The sequence below is a fragment of the Bubalus bubalis genome, chromosome 24, assembly GCF_019923935.1.
Source record: "Bubalus bubalis isolate 160015118507 breed Murrah chromosome 24, NDDB_SH_1, whole genome shotgun sequence".
NCBI classification, from domain to species: domain Eukaryota; kingdom Metazoa; phylum Chordata; class Mammalia; order Artiodactyla; family Bovidae; genus Bubalus; species Bubalus bubalis.
The window spans coordinates 27,228,962-27,243,052 of record NC_059180.1 but is presented as its reverse complement, the minus strand read 5'-3'; the positions used below and the strand labels follow the sequence as shown (position 1 = coordinate 27,243,052).

The following is a 14,091-nucleotide window of genomic DNA, read 5'->3' as shown; positions in this document are numbered from 1 at the left end:
AGATCATGGCGTCCGGTCTCATCACTTCATGGAAATAGATGGGGAAACAATGGAAACTGTGACAGACTTTATTTTTTGGGGCTCCAAAATCACTGCAGTTGGTGACTGCAGCCATGACATTAAAAGATGCTTGCTCCTTGGAAGAAAAGCTATGACCAACCCAGACAGCATATGAAAAAGCAGAGACATTACTTTACCCACAAAGTCCGTCTAGTCAAAGCTCTAGTTTTGTCAGTAGTCATGTATGGATGTGAGAATTGGACCAAAAAGAAAGCTGAGCACCAAAGAATTGATGCTTTTGAACTGTGGTGCTGGAGAATACTCTTGAGAGTCCCTTGGACTTCAAGGAGATCAAACCAGTCAATCTGAAAGGAAATCAACCCTGAATATTCATTGGAAGAACTGATGCTGAAGCTGAAACTCCAATACTTGGGCTACCTGATGCAAAGAGCTGACGCATTGGAAGAGACCCTGATGCTAGGAAAGATTGAGGGCAGGAGGAGAAGAGGATGACAGAGGATGAGATGGTTGGATGGCATCACCGATTCGATGGACATGAGTTTGAGCAAGCTCTGGGAGTTGGTGATGGACAGGGAAGCCTGGCTTCCTGCAGTCCATGGGGTTGCGAAGAGTTGGATATGACTGAGGGACTGAACTGAACTGATAAGTTTTTGACTCCTTTGGGTAAATACCAAGAAGTGAGATTGCTGGATCACATGATAAAAGTATGGTTAGCTGCATAAGAAACTGCCAAACTGTCTTCCAAGGAATTTTACCACCTTTCATTCCCACCAGCAATGAATTAGTATTCCTATTGCTGCACATTCTTGTCGGTGTTGTAGATTTTGGTCATTTTAATAGGTATGTAACAGGATCTCACTGTCTCTTTAGTGTACATTTCCCTGAAGACAAATGATGTGGAGCCTCTTTTTATATGCTCATTTGCTACTTGTCTGTCTTCTTTGGTGAGGTGTCTGTTGAGGCTTTGACCCATTTTTTAATCAAGTTGTTTGCTTTCTTATTGCTGAGTTTTAAGGGTTCCTTGTATGCTTTGGATTATAGTCTTTAATCAAATGTTTCTTTTGCAAATATTTTCTCCCAGTCTGAAGCTTGTCTTCTCACAGGATTGAAGTTTTTAATTTGAACAAAGTCCAGCTTATCAGTTATTTCTTTCATGGATTGTGTCTTTGGTGTTGTATCTAAAAAGGCATCACCAGACCCAAGGTCATCTAGATTTTTGCCTATTATATCATCTAGGAGTTTCATAGTTTTGTGTTTTCCATTTAGATTTATGATCCATTTTAACTTAATTTTTGTGAAGAGTGTGAAGTCTGTATCTAGATATATTTTTTTATTTTTTTGCCTGCCTAGTTATTCCAGGACCATTTATGATGAAACTGTCTTTTTGCCACTGTTTTCTCTTTTCTTCTTTGTCTAAGATCCATTGACTATATTTGCTGCCTTTTTTGTACATGTAAGTTGTAGTGGGTGAAGTTTGATGCGCCTATACATAATGCTTACATTTGTGTCTCACACCTCTGAAAGTATAAATAAGGTTTGCAGTTGTCTCTGGGATGTGAATCCTCGGGATCAGGAGGTGAGAGAGGACTTACTGTTTACTTCTTTCTCATACTACTTAGAAACAATCACTGTAGTCCAAACAAGAGGTGGCAGTAGTCTTTCGTATCATAGTTTGATGCTTGAAATTAATTCTTTAAGTGAAGGGTGTGAGCAGAGCAATGTCCTGGTGAAGGTTGTAACTGAACAGGTTGCCTAATCATTAATTGATTCCAATTTTAGTGTATATGTTGCCAAAGTGAGCCTAATCACTAATTGAGAAAAGAGCTCAGCAGGGGGAATACTGGGGGCAGGAAGGTCTTTTAGGAGGCTGTTGTCATCATCCAGGAGACAGAAGGTGAGGGTGGGAATTGGGACAGGAACAGCTGTGTGAAAAAGGAGCGAGATTTTCGCGGTAATAGGAACAAGCTCAGATCCACAGAAGACAAAGAAGAGGTCAAAGAAACAGTAGGCGTCACAGAAATTGTAAATGGAGAAGAGACAAAGTAATCAGATGCAGTGCCCGTCTCTTTTATGGTTGTGTGTATTACCCATCTCTTACATTGAAAGTAGTTTCAATCTATCTTTACTGCATCTCTGGAAAATGCTAAAAAGGGGTTATGTACATATTGTACAACAAAATCATCAGTCAACTTCTTTCCCCCTCCTCTCCCTGTCCTTCCTTTCCCTGCCTTAATTCCTCTCTCCCTTGCCCACCGCCACCAGCAGGCGAAGCAGTGACCCCAATTCCTCATCATTCCTTCCAACCCTCCCCAATCTTTCTCTTTTCAAACTTAGTCTTTCTTAGATTTTCTCCTCCTTGTCCCCTGACTCACAACATTTTGGATCTGTGCCCTTTCTGATATCAGTTATTCTAGCCTTCCTGGCTCCTTTCTCTTCTTTAGTTTTGCTAAGTGATTAGAACAGGCCGAGAGTCAGAATCCCTGGGTGTGCCTCCTGGCTCTGCAACTAACTAGTTAAGTGACTCAGGCAAGAACTGTAACTCTCTAAACATCTGCATCCTCATGTGTGGAAAGGGGACAAAGGATCATAGCACCTCTTTCACTGGGTTGTTATAAGGATTAAATAAGATAATGCTTATAAAGTTCATCACAGTGCTTGACATATTACAAACTCGGATTAAATAGTAACAATTATAACAGTTGATACTGCCTTGATTCACCCAAGAAATGCCCAGATTTAATCAGCAGCTGCTTGAGCAAAAATAGTGAAACCTCCAAAACAAAATTAAACAAGCAAAGAAACAAACAGAAAAAAAAAATCTCCAAACAGAACGACTGCAAACCCTTCTTATAATATGGATCAGAGAAAGACTTTGAGTACTCAAAGAGTTTGTGTTTATTTTCACTTACAAATATCATATGTGTGGGATCTAGAAAAATGGTATAAATGAGCCTATTTTTAAACTAGAAATAGACACATAGTTGTAGAAAACAAACATATGGACACCAAGGCGGCAGGGGGTGGGGTGGGGAAGGGGTTGGATGAACTGGAAGATTGGGGTTTACATATACATACTACTAGGTATAAAACATCCGTCAGGTCATAGATAAAGCAAGGGAATTCCAGAAAAACATCTACTTCTGCTTCATTGACTATGCTAAAGCCTTTTACTGTGTGGATCACAACAAACTGGAAAATTCTTCAAGGGATGGGAATACCACCTTACCTGCCTCCTGAGAAACCTGTATGCAGGTCAAGAAGCAACAGTTAGAACCAGACATGGAACAACAGACTGGTTCCAAGTAGGAAAAGGAGTATGTCAAGGATGTATATTGTCTCCCTGCTTATTTAACTTATATGTAGAGTACATCATGCAAAATGCCAGGCTGGATGAAGCTCAAACTGGAATCAAGATTGCTGGGAGAAATATCAATAACCTTAATATGCAGATGACACCATCCTTATGGCAGAAACCGAAGAGGAACTAAAAGAGCCTCTTGATGAAGGAGCTGGCTTAAAACTCAACAATCAAAAAACTAAGATTACGGCATCTAGTCCCATTGCTTCATGGCAAATAGATGGGGAAACAATGGAAACAGTGACAGACTTTGTTTCCTTGGGCTCTAAAGTCACTGTGGACAGTGACTACAGCCATGAAATTAAAATATGCTTCTTGGAAGAAAAGCTCTGACAAACCTAGATAGTGGATTAGAAAGCAGAGACATTAGTTTCCTGACAAAGGTCCGTCTAGTCAAAGCTGTGGTTTTTCCAGTGGTAATGTATGGATGTGAGAGTTGGACCATAGAGAAGGCTGAGCACTGAAGAACTGTTGCTTTTGAACTGTGGTGCTGGAGAAGACTCTTGAGAGTTCTTTGGACAGAAAGAAGATCAAACCAGTCAATCCTAAAGGAAATCAACCCTGAATACTCATTGGAAAGATTGATGCTGAAATGGGAGCTCCAGCACTCTGGCCACCTGATGTGAAGTAGTGACTCATTGGAAAAGACCCTGATGCTGGGAAAGATTGAAGGCAGGAGGAGAAGGGGATGACAGAGAATAAGATGGTTGGATGACATCACTGATTCAGTGGACATGAGTTTTAGCCAAACTCCAGGAGATTTTGAAGGAGAGGGAAGCCTGGAGTACCTCAGTTCATGGGATCACAAAGAGTCAGATAGAACAGAGTGACTGAATAACAACAACAGAGTATAAAACAGATAGCTATGGAACCAACTGTATAGCACAGAGCACTCTACTCGATGCTCGGTGGTGATCTAAATGGGAAGGAAACCCCCAAAAGAGGAGATATACGTGTACATACAGTTGATTCACTTTGCTGTACAGCAGAGACTAACACCACATTATAAGGCAGCTCTACTCCAATAAATATTCATAAAAATATATCATAATGACTCTTTCCCTGTATTGCCACGTAAGAAATGACTCCCAAATTAGCAGTTATAAGCAGCACAGTTTCTGTGGATGGGGAAATCCAGGAATGGCTTAGCCGGACCCTGTGCTTCGGGGTCTCTCACAGTCTGCAGTCAAGTTGTCGGCTGGAACTTTAACATCTCAAGTTCAGCTGGAGCAGAGTCTGCACTCAAGCCCACTCAGTGTTTCTTGGTGGGATTTGCTTCCTCATCAGCTGTCAGACAGTGTCTCAGCTCATTGCTGTCTATTGGCAGAGACCATGCTTTCCTCTCTGCAGTGAGCAGACTGCTCCCCAGCTTACTCAGTGTTTTTTGGTGGGATTTGCTTCCTCATCAGCTGTCAGGCAGAGAGTGTCAGCTCATTGCTGGCTATTGGCAGAGGACATCCTTTCTTCTCTGCAGTGTGGCCCTCTCCACCAGAGCAAGCCTGTGAGAAGAGCCAGAGAGAATATGAACAAGATGGGAACCAGTCTTTTGTGACCTAATAACCGAGGTGCAGCCCATCACTCTTGCCTCGTTCTATTTGTTAGAAGAGAATCTCCCGATTTGGCTCACACATAAGGGGAGGAGATCATTAGAGGATTATGTTGAAGCTTTCTGCCATAGTCCCCTAATCTCTTCTCCTGTGTCCCATCCCCTAATCCCAGTTGTCTTCTAAGAATACATCCCACTGCACCTGGATCCCACTGTGCCTGATCACTCACTGGATATTATTGTCAAATTTCAGGAGCTTCTCCATCCTGATCTTCCCTGGTGCCTCCTGGAGTCTCCTTCTCTCAGTGTAAATCTGGAGATTAGGACAGTGTCAGTCCCGCTGCAGAGAGGGGCAAGGTAGTCTGGTGCCATTGGTGATTGCTCAGTGTTCTGACTCCTATTCTGAAAAAAAGTGTGGGAATTGACATCAGGGTGGCCAGTTGAAGGGCCATTTGCATGTTTCTGGAAGATGCTACAATGAAATTTCCCTCTTCCACAAAGATCAGAGATGGGAAAAATGAAGGATGCTCATAGTGAGGGGCATTGATTATGGAGAATTATGTATATTAACTGTCTATTATCATTACTGGTAATTATCATTGTATTATGAGACTGCTGGTGAGGAGAGAAGATGGGCTTGTCTTTTCTGAAATTAGACTCATTTTTTTTCCCATTGGGGCGGCTGCTTTGGGACGTTTCCAGTGAATCCAGCATCAGGAAAGAGGAATTCCAAATGCAAATTTTAAACTGGAGCTAGGGCTTCCCTGGTGGCGCAGTGGTAAAGAATCTACCTGCCAATCCAAGAGCCATGGGTTTGATCCCTGATCCGGGAACATCCTATGTGCCTCAGAGCAACTAAGCCCTTGCACCACAACTATTGAGCCTGGGCTCGAAAGCCCTGGAAGTGCAGCTACTGAAGCCCGCACGCCCTAGAACCCGTGCCCCGCAACAATAGAAGCCACTGCAAAAAGAAACCTGTGCAACACAAGTAGAGAGTAGGTAGGCCCTGTTCACTGTACTTAAGAAAAGCTCACACAGCAACGGAAGACCCAGCACAGCCAAAAATAAATTAAAAAATAAAATTATTAAAAAAACAAACCCTGGAGCTAAAGTAGGGACAACTCAGTGTGCCTCTGAGGCCTCTAGTCAGACAACAAAGGACTTAGACATGGTTTAGAAGAGATAGCAGGAAAGCAAGAGAAACCTAAGGCATTCTAATAAGGAAAAACTACTACTGTAGTTCTGCTTCGAATAATACTAATTAATCTATGCTCTCAGGTATAAGTAATAGAAAAATTCAGACAAGACTTAAATGAGACTTTTTTCACATGTCAGGAAGTCTAGTGGGTGTGTAGCCACTCGTGTTGTTTCAATAGTTCAACAATAAGAGGCCAGAATTTTGTGATTCCTCTTCCCCCATGGCCACAAAATAGCTGCTGTGCTCCTAACATCAGATCTGTGTTCAAGTCAGGAAGAAGGAGACAGGGATGGCACCAGCTGCAAGAGTTGCTTCTATCAGGAAAGCAAAAACATTTCTTAGAACCTGTCCCTTCCCTCAATACTAGGGTTGCACCAAGGTGCAAGGAGATCCAATTGAGTATTTAACTTTCTTCTGTTGCAATAGTGGGGGAAAGTTAAATACTCTGGATCCCCTTGTACCTTGGAGCAACCCTAGTAATGTTGTGATAGTAGAAAGTGGCAAGAGAACATATACTAGTATGTCAGGCTTTGACTCACTCTCTGTCTGTTGTCCAGAGCCTGATCTTTTGATTATGATGCAATATTGCACAATTCTGCAAGTATTTACTGAGAGGCTCCTGCCTGTCAGCCTCTGTGTTGGGAGCAAGGAGCATGAGAATTCCTGTGCTTGAAGTGACATTGTAGAAGCAAGGTTGAGGCAGGCAGGGAGGCCTTGTTGCAGGGACTAAATGAGGGCGCCTTGGTCAGCGCTTAACGCATGCTTATCATGTCGTCATTTGCCAGATCAGTGGTCATTTCTTTTGTCTATTTTTTTTTTTTTAGATTTTAGTTTTTTTTTTAAAGTTTTTTACATTTTTAAAAAAGCTTTTAAGGTGTAATTTACATATTATAAAATTCTCCTATTTTAATAGCACAATTATAAGTTGTAAATATATAGAGTTGTGCAACCATCATCACAACCCAACTTTAGAACACTTTCATCACCCTGAAAATATCCCTTCTGCTGTTTTGTGGTCACTACCATTCCTATCCCCAGCCCCAAGTAACCAAACTTTTTGTTCTGTCTCATGGATTGAGCTTTGCTATATTTCATATGGAATTATACAATATGTGGTCATATGCATTGTCTAGCATCTTTCACTCAGCATAATATTTTTGAGGTTCATCCATGTTATAGCATATTTCAGTGCCTCATCCCTTTTCATTTCTGATTTGTATTCCATTGTTTGGGTATACCACATTTTGTTTATTTCTTCTCCAGTTGTTGGGATTTGGGTGGTTTCGATTTTTGGCTATTTTTGGTAACACTATTGTGAGCATTCATCTGAAAGTTTTCTGTGGGCATGTTTTCACTTCTCTTGGGTAGACGCTTAGAAATGATATTGCTGGGTCCTTTCTACATATGGTAAATTTCATTTAACATTGTAAGAAACTGCTGCTGCTAAGTCACTTCAGTCGTGTCCGACTCTGTGTGACCCCATAGACGGCAGCCCACCAGGCTCCCCTGTCCCTGGGATTCTCCAGGCAAGAATACTGGAGTGGGTTGCCATTTCCTTCTCCAAAGAAACTGCTACTGTTTTCTAAAGCAACTGAATCATTATAGATTTCACATATATAATAGCATTATATAGGGGTTTCCATATCTGATTGCGTCTTACTACCAAAGGTAGAACAGAGTAGAACTCAGGTTTCAGGATCTAATCTCTATGATTTACTATTATGACTTGTGTGGCTTTGAATAGGCTATTGCCTCTGTTTTCTGCTTTTAAAATGGAAATAATAATACCTGATTTATATGGTGGTTGAGGGGACTAAATCAGGTTACTGGTCCAGTGTCTATCATACAGCCCTTCCCAGGTGGCTCAGTGGTAAAGAATCCACCTGTTGACACAGGAGACACGAGTGCAATCCCTGGGTTGGGAAAATCCCCTGGAGTAGAAAATGGCAACTCACTCCAGTATTCTTGCCTGGAAAATGCCATGGATTGAGGAGCCTGGTGGGCTACAGTCCATGGGGTCTCAGAGTTGGACACTAATGAGTGACTGAGCACACTCACAGGTCTATCATACAGCAATGTTTGTATTAACTCTTGTCACTGTGAGTAAATCTATGTGTTCATTGGTTGGTTTGTTTTGAAAAAGTATTCTTACCTGTTGTAAAGTTCAGTTCAGTCACTCAGTTGTGTCCATTTCTTTGTGACCCCATAGACTGCAGCATGCTAGGCCTCCCTGTCCATCACCAACTCCCAGAGTTTACCCAAACTCATGTCCATTGAGTTGGTGATGCCATCCAACCATCTCATCCTCTGTCGTCCCCTTCTCCTCCCACCTTCAGTCTTTCCCAGCATCAGGGTCTTTTCCAGTGAGTCAGTTCTTCGCATCAGGTGGCCAAAGAATTGGAGTTTCAGCTTCAACATCAGTCCTTCCAATTAACGCTCAGGACTGATCTCCTTTAGGATGGACTGGTTGGATCTCCTTGCAGTCCAAGGGACTCTCAAAGTAGACAGAAAAAAAAACCTTCTATATTTGGATTCAATGAATTAGTACAACTTGCCCCATTTGGGGAAGTGATTTGGTACAGGCTTCTAGTCTTGAGGACATACAAGGTATGGGGTTGGTAAATCTCTCTGGAAACAAAGTGGGTGACTTCCTGTCTGACCCCAGCCCCAATTCCTCCAATTCTCCAGCCACATTCTTGGGCTTTTTTTCTGGGATCCCTGGGTGCTGTGTTCCGTTTTTCTGTATCTGTTTTTCCCAGTGCAGTTTTCTGCCCTTTCCCAGGTGGTTCACAGGGAACCATCTGCCTTTTATGAGCTCTGCTCATCTTTGACCCAGGGACAACCTCCCCCCACCCCCCATCACTCAGGAAGTGCCATTGTACCTGAGTGCCAAAGTCATTTCTGTGCGATATGATAGTTAGAAAGATTGTATTGTAGTTCCTGAAACATAAAATGTGTTCTGCAACCGACGAGAAATAGAGCATCACGTGGCTCCAGTCATTTGGAACAACTGATCGTGGCCTATCACGTGAGCTCATTGCCGCACACGGCTTTCAATTAAAGCAAACAAACCAAAAGAACCAAGAGAAAAGTACCAGGAAAAAGCAATTTGCAAGTTGTTCAATATTTGTTTTGAATTTCTACCTTATTCTGAATGCCTTCTTGTAACAAGAGCACGATTTCTTCTGTCTCCTGCCCCCTCTTTCCTTCCCTCCCTCCTTCTTTCTCTTTTCGCTGAAGGTGAGAGGTGCTGTCTTGATATCCTGAGGGATGTCCAACTGATGAACATTTAGCTTGTTTCCAGCACACAGACTGTGTCACCTCAAGGTCGAATAGGATTGCTGGCTCTTTCTTCCTTTAAAGAGGATTACTGCAAGTTGCTATTTTAAAGAGACTCAGAGAATTCCACTTTGGGTGCAAATGCAAGAGAGCTGAGTTCCAGGCTCTGAGATGGTCCTGCTGGGGGTGCAGAGTTGGGTTCATGCGCTCCCTTCATCTGTATTGTCCGTGAGGCTGTAGGCAGATGTATCCCTTCACCTCCGAGGGCAGGTCCAGTCATTCTCAATGGGACATTTTTTGGCATCACTGCATCCTCATCTACATTTTTAATAAACTCACTGGTGACTAATATAAGGGGGTAGTTGCTAAGAAATCCCTTTGAGAGCCAGGGGCTTGGAGCCTCCCTCCTCACTGTGGTCCACAGACTGGCAAGGCTGGCATCACCTGGATTTTGTTAGAAAGACAGCTGGGACATCCTGAGGCCAGATCTGCGTTTTAACTATAGCTCTGGGTTACTTGTAGGCACAGGACACTTAAAAAACACTGGAAGCAGTGGTCTTCAGCTGTATCTTTGGTCTCACCCAGGGGCTTGTTAGAAATGCAAATTCTCTCAAAGTATCCCACCCTCGGCTTCTCCCACTGAGTCCGAAAGTTTGTTCTTTACATCTTTGTCTCCTTTGCTGCACTGCATGTAGGAGCATTGACATCGTCTTTCTAAATTCCATATACATGCCTTAATATACAGTATTAGTCTTTCTCTTGCTGACCTACTTCACTCTGTTTAATAGGCTTCAGGTTCATCCACTTTATGAGAACTGACTCAAATGCATTCCTTTTCCTAGCTGAGTAATATTCCATTGTGCCATATGTAAACCACATGACCAGTGCAAGGTTGATGCATGAAGCAGGGCACCCAAATCCAGTGCTATGGGACAACCCAGAACGATAGGAAGGGGAGGGAGGCGGGGGGTAGGCGTCAGGATGGGGGGGACACATGTATGCCTGTGGGTGATTCATATTGATATATGACAAAAATGATCACATACTATAAAGTAATGACCCTCCAACTAAAATAAATTAATTTAAAAAAAAGAAATGCAAACTCTCAAGCCTGCTGAATCAGAAACCCTAGGATGGGTCCAGCCATGGAGATTTTAACAAGCCCTCTAGGGGATTCTGATGCATGCGCAAGTGTGAGAATCACTGATTTACAGTTTTTTTTTTTTAACAAACTGATTTCTCTTCAGGTGTGCTAGGCTGTATCTTACATTTATATCTGTGAACACAGTAGCCTGACCTTTGAATTACTGCATCAAATAGTTCATTCACTTCCATATGCCCCAAGTGTTGGGACTCCATGAGTAGGAGACAAGAATTAAGTAGGATTGATGGGCTCTAGCCCAGAAAACTCAATTGGTTTGTCTTTCCCATCAAGGGAAAGTATCTGAATGGCAGTTTTCTCAGAGAAATCTCCTTGCTCCAGGGTGAAAATAGACACGTTGGAAAGGAAGGCATTTTCCCCTACTCTTCCAGGTTCTTCTGGCTGGTCTAAGGATTAAATTGACATGAGACAGAGTAACAGGAGAAAACCAAACAAAAGTTGAATAACATGTGTGCATGAGAGAGACCCTGAGTAACTGGGTAACTTGCTAAAGTGGCCAAAATCATCACCTTAAATATCGTCTTTAGCTAAAGACAAAAGGGGACGTTGGGGTAGCGGTTTTTGACTTCCAGGGGGGAAAGGCAGTTTATATGGAGATGGAAAAACATTTGTTTGATAAATTTGTTTGGTAAACAAATGTTTGCTGGGTTGGGCAGAGACAGTGGGACACAGGAAGAAATTTTAATACAGACTTGGCTAGGTTCCTTCCTGCCCACACACCTGCTTCGTACTATTGTGGAAAATAGAGCCCATTGGCCCAAACCCAAAGCATGGACTTGGAGACTCGAGGTGCAGCGGGAAGCGAGGCTTTAATGATGGTCTTACAGGATGGCCTCTGGTGGGCAGGCACAGCCATGGCAGTTACAACAAGCATTTTATATTTTGGCATGCAAGGTCCCTCCGCCAGTTCCTCATTGGTTGAGTACTATGGGGTGAACATTCTTTCCGAACATCACCTAAGTTCATTCCCCTCGTCTTTATGGGCTGGCCCCCTCCCTCACATCTTGTCTCCCCGTTTCTTGTGCACTTATTCCCGCTCTTATGTTTTGAATTCACCAATAGAATGAGCCTGTGTGAAAACTCGAAGCATTCCACTCTCCCTTTGTTTGCCTAGACTTTCCCGCTTTGTAACCCTTATGGCTGTTACATCAGCAAGCTGTCACTCAAAAGGTAGCTATCCTTGAAAATGGATCACTTTAAGTTTTTATTTCTTACATTATCATGATATATGGTGACGCTTCCCTCCTGGAACAGGTCCTCTATCTACATTATTTTTAGGCAGTAAGGAGAAGGTCAAAGGTTCTTCCTGAGTTTGGGGGGGTGTCTTAAAAATAATCAGTCTTGGGATTTCCCTGGTGGTCCAGTGGCTAAGGCTCCATGCTCCCAGTGCAAGGGGGCAGAGTTTGATCCCTGCTCAGGGAACTAGATCCCATATGCCACAACTAAGAGTTCGCATGCCACAACTAAAAAAGATCATGCATTCTGAAACTAAACTATCCCACAAGCAGGAACAAAGATCCTACGTGCTGCAACTAAGACCTGGTACAGCCACATAGTTTTAAAAGTAATAATTAGCCTAAATTAATCCTCATGCCAAATCAACGCTGGTGGCATGCTGTAGGGCAGTCTGACCGTAACCTGGTATGATGTGGCATGCTTCTTAGGGCATGTCTTCAAGGGGCTGATCTCATTTACCAAAAGAGAAGAATGCTGTTGCCTCTCTCCTAGCTGGTAGATCTCTTGTAAATTCCAAAAGGATGTCTGAATGCATAAATGCTTGGAGAAGTGAAAGATGCTTTATAAATACACAAAATTATGCGTGTTATGAGTGGAATGTGGAGTAGGATGGAAGAAAGAATTGGAGCTACATGTCTTGAGGGAAGGGAATTTAAAGAAAAAATTATCTCCATTATGTGTTTAACACTGACAAGGATATGGTCCCCCACAAAGTTCGTGCCTGAAATTAACTCTATTTATTTATATAATTGGGGCTTCCCCAGTGACTCATTGGTAAAGAATCTGCCTGCAATTCAGGAGATGCAGGAGACTCTGGTTTGATCCCTGGGTCAGGAAGATCCCCTAAAGGACGAAATGGCAACCTGCTCCAGTATTCTTGCCTGAAGAATCCCATGGACAGAGGAGCCTGGTGGGCTGCAGTCCATAGGCTCACAAAGAGTTGGACATGACTGAAGTGACTAAGCACACACACATTTATGTAATTACTTGTATGCATTTTAAGGTGTACAACATGATGTTTTGTATATGTACACATATACATAAGTGAAATGATTACTATAGTGAATCTAATTCACATTTCTATCTCTTCATCTCATTCCCAATTTTTGCCATGTGGACTTTGATTTACACCATCATCAGGTAGGGGCAGTTTTACAGCTAGGCACACAAGCTCTGCCATAGACTCACTACATCAGAATTTCTGGTGTGGGGTCTGGAAACCTGTCCTTAAATCAGCATTCTAGACTATCCTGTTGGAAACTACTGCTTTAGCCTCTGGGTGTCAGGGATGCAAGCCTGTGTTGTGTCATTGCTCTCCTGCCCTGGCAGAAGTCACTAATCAATCACAGCTCTCTTCATTTCGGCCCAGACATGGCCTCTGGGTCCTTCTGAATGCCAGGCAACCACTTCTGTTAATCAAGGTAGAATGCCAGAGAACCTTTGGTAGGGAAACTAAGAGAAATCTATTTTCTTGGAATGGGTTAGTTTCATCTCAGTTTTGGAGAAAGGGGACAGAAATTGGTTTTGGTTGTGGGTCAAGTTAAAATAAAACAGATTGAAGTTAGGATAAGGTCCAAGGATATCTTCATGGCTCAGGAATAACCAAAGGGGTCGACATGGCCTTGCTGGGGGGCGGGGTGGATAGCAGAGAGAGAACCTGCTGAACTGGAGGGAGGAGGGGAGAGATACGCAGATGACCTTCCACTTTGTCATGGATTCTGGTCCTCTTGCAAAAACTTTGGTACCAGTTATGAACTGAATGTGGTCTCCTTCCCAAATTCATATCTTGAAGCCCTAATTACCAGTGGGTTGTTTTAGGAGGTAATGAGGAGGTAATTTAGGAGGTAATAAGGTTTTAGGAGGAAGCTTAAATGAGGTCATGAGGTGGAGCCCCCGTGATAGGATTAGTGCTCTTATAAGAAAAGAAAGAAACACCAGAGCTTCTTTCCTCTCTCTCTCTCTCCATCATGTGAGCACACAGTGAGACAGGCGGGGATGTCTGCGACCCGGAGGTGGGCCAAGAACTGAATCTGTTGGCACTGTGGTCTTTGACTTCCCAGCCTCCAGAACTGTGAGGATTAAATCTCTGTTGTGAAAGCCACCCAGTCTACGGCATTTTGTCATGAGATGGCTAAGGCAGTGCCGTTAGTACATTAGACAGAGCAGAGGGGTGAAGACCGTGGCCTCGGGTTTGCTGCTTTGCAGCCTCCGAGCCTTGTTCCCAGACAGTGGGGGTGAAGGTGAAGAATCTTTTCTAGATGAAAACATTCTTCTTTTAAAATATTTATTTA

At 42.9% G+C, this 14,091-nt stretch overlaps 1 long non-coding RNA gene across 1 annotated transcript in view; it reads left to right on the top strand.

Annotated features, from left to right (window-relative positions):
• Nucleotides 1-14,091, top strand: part of LOC123331563 — a 77,415-nt gene that overhangs the window by 38,192 nt on the left and 25,132 nt on the right. The window lies entirely within an intron of this gene.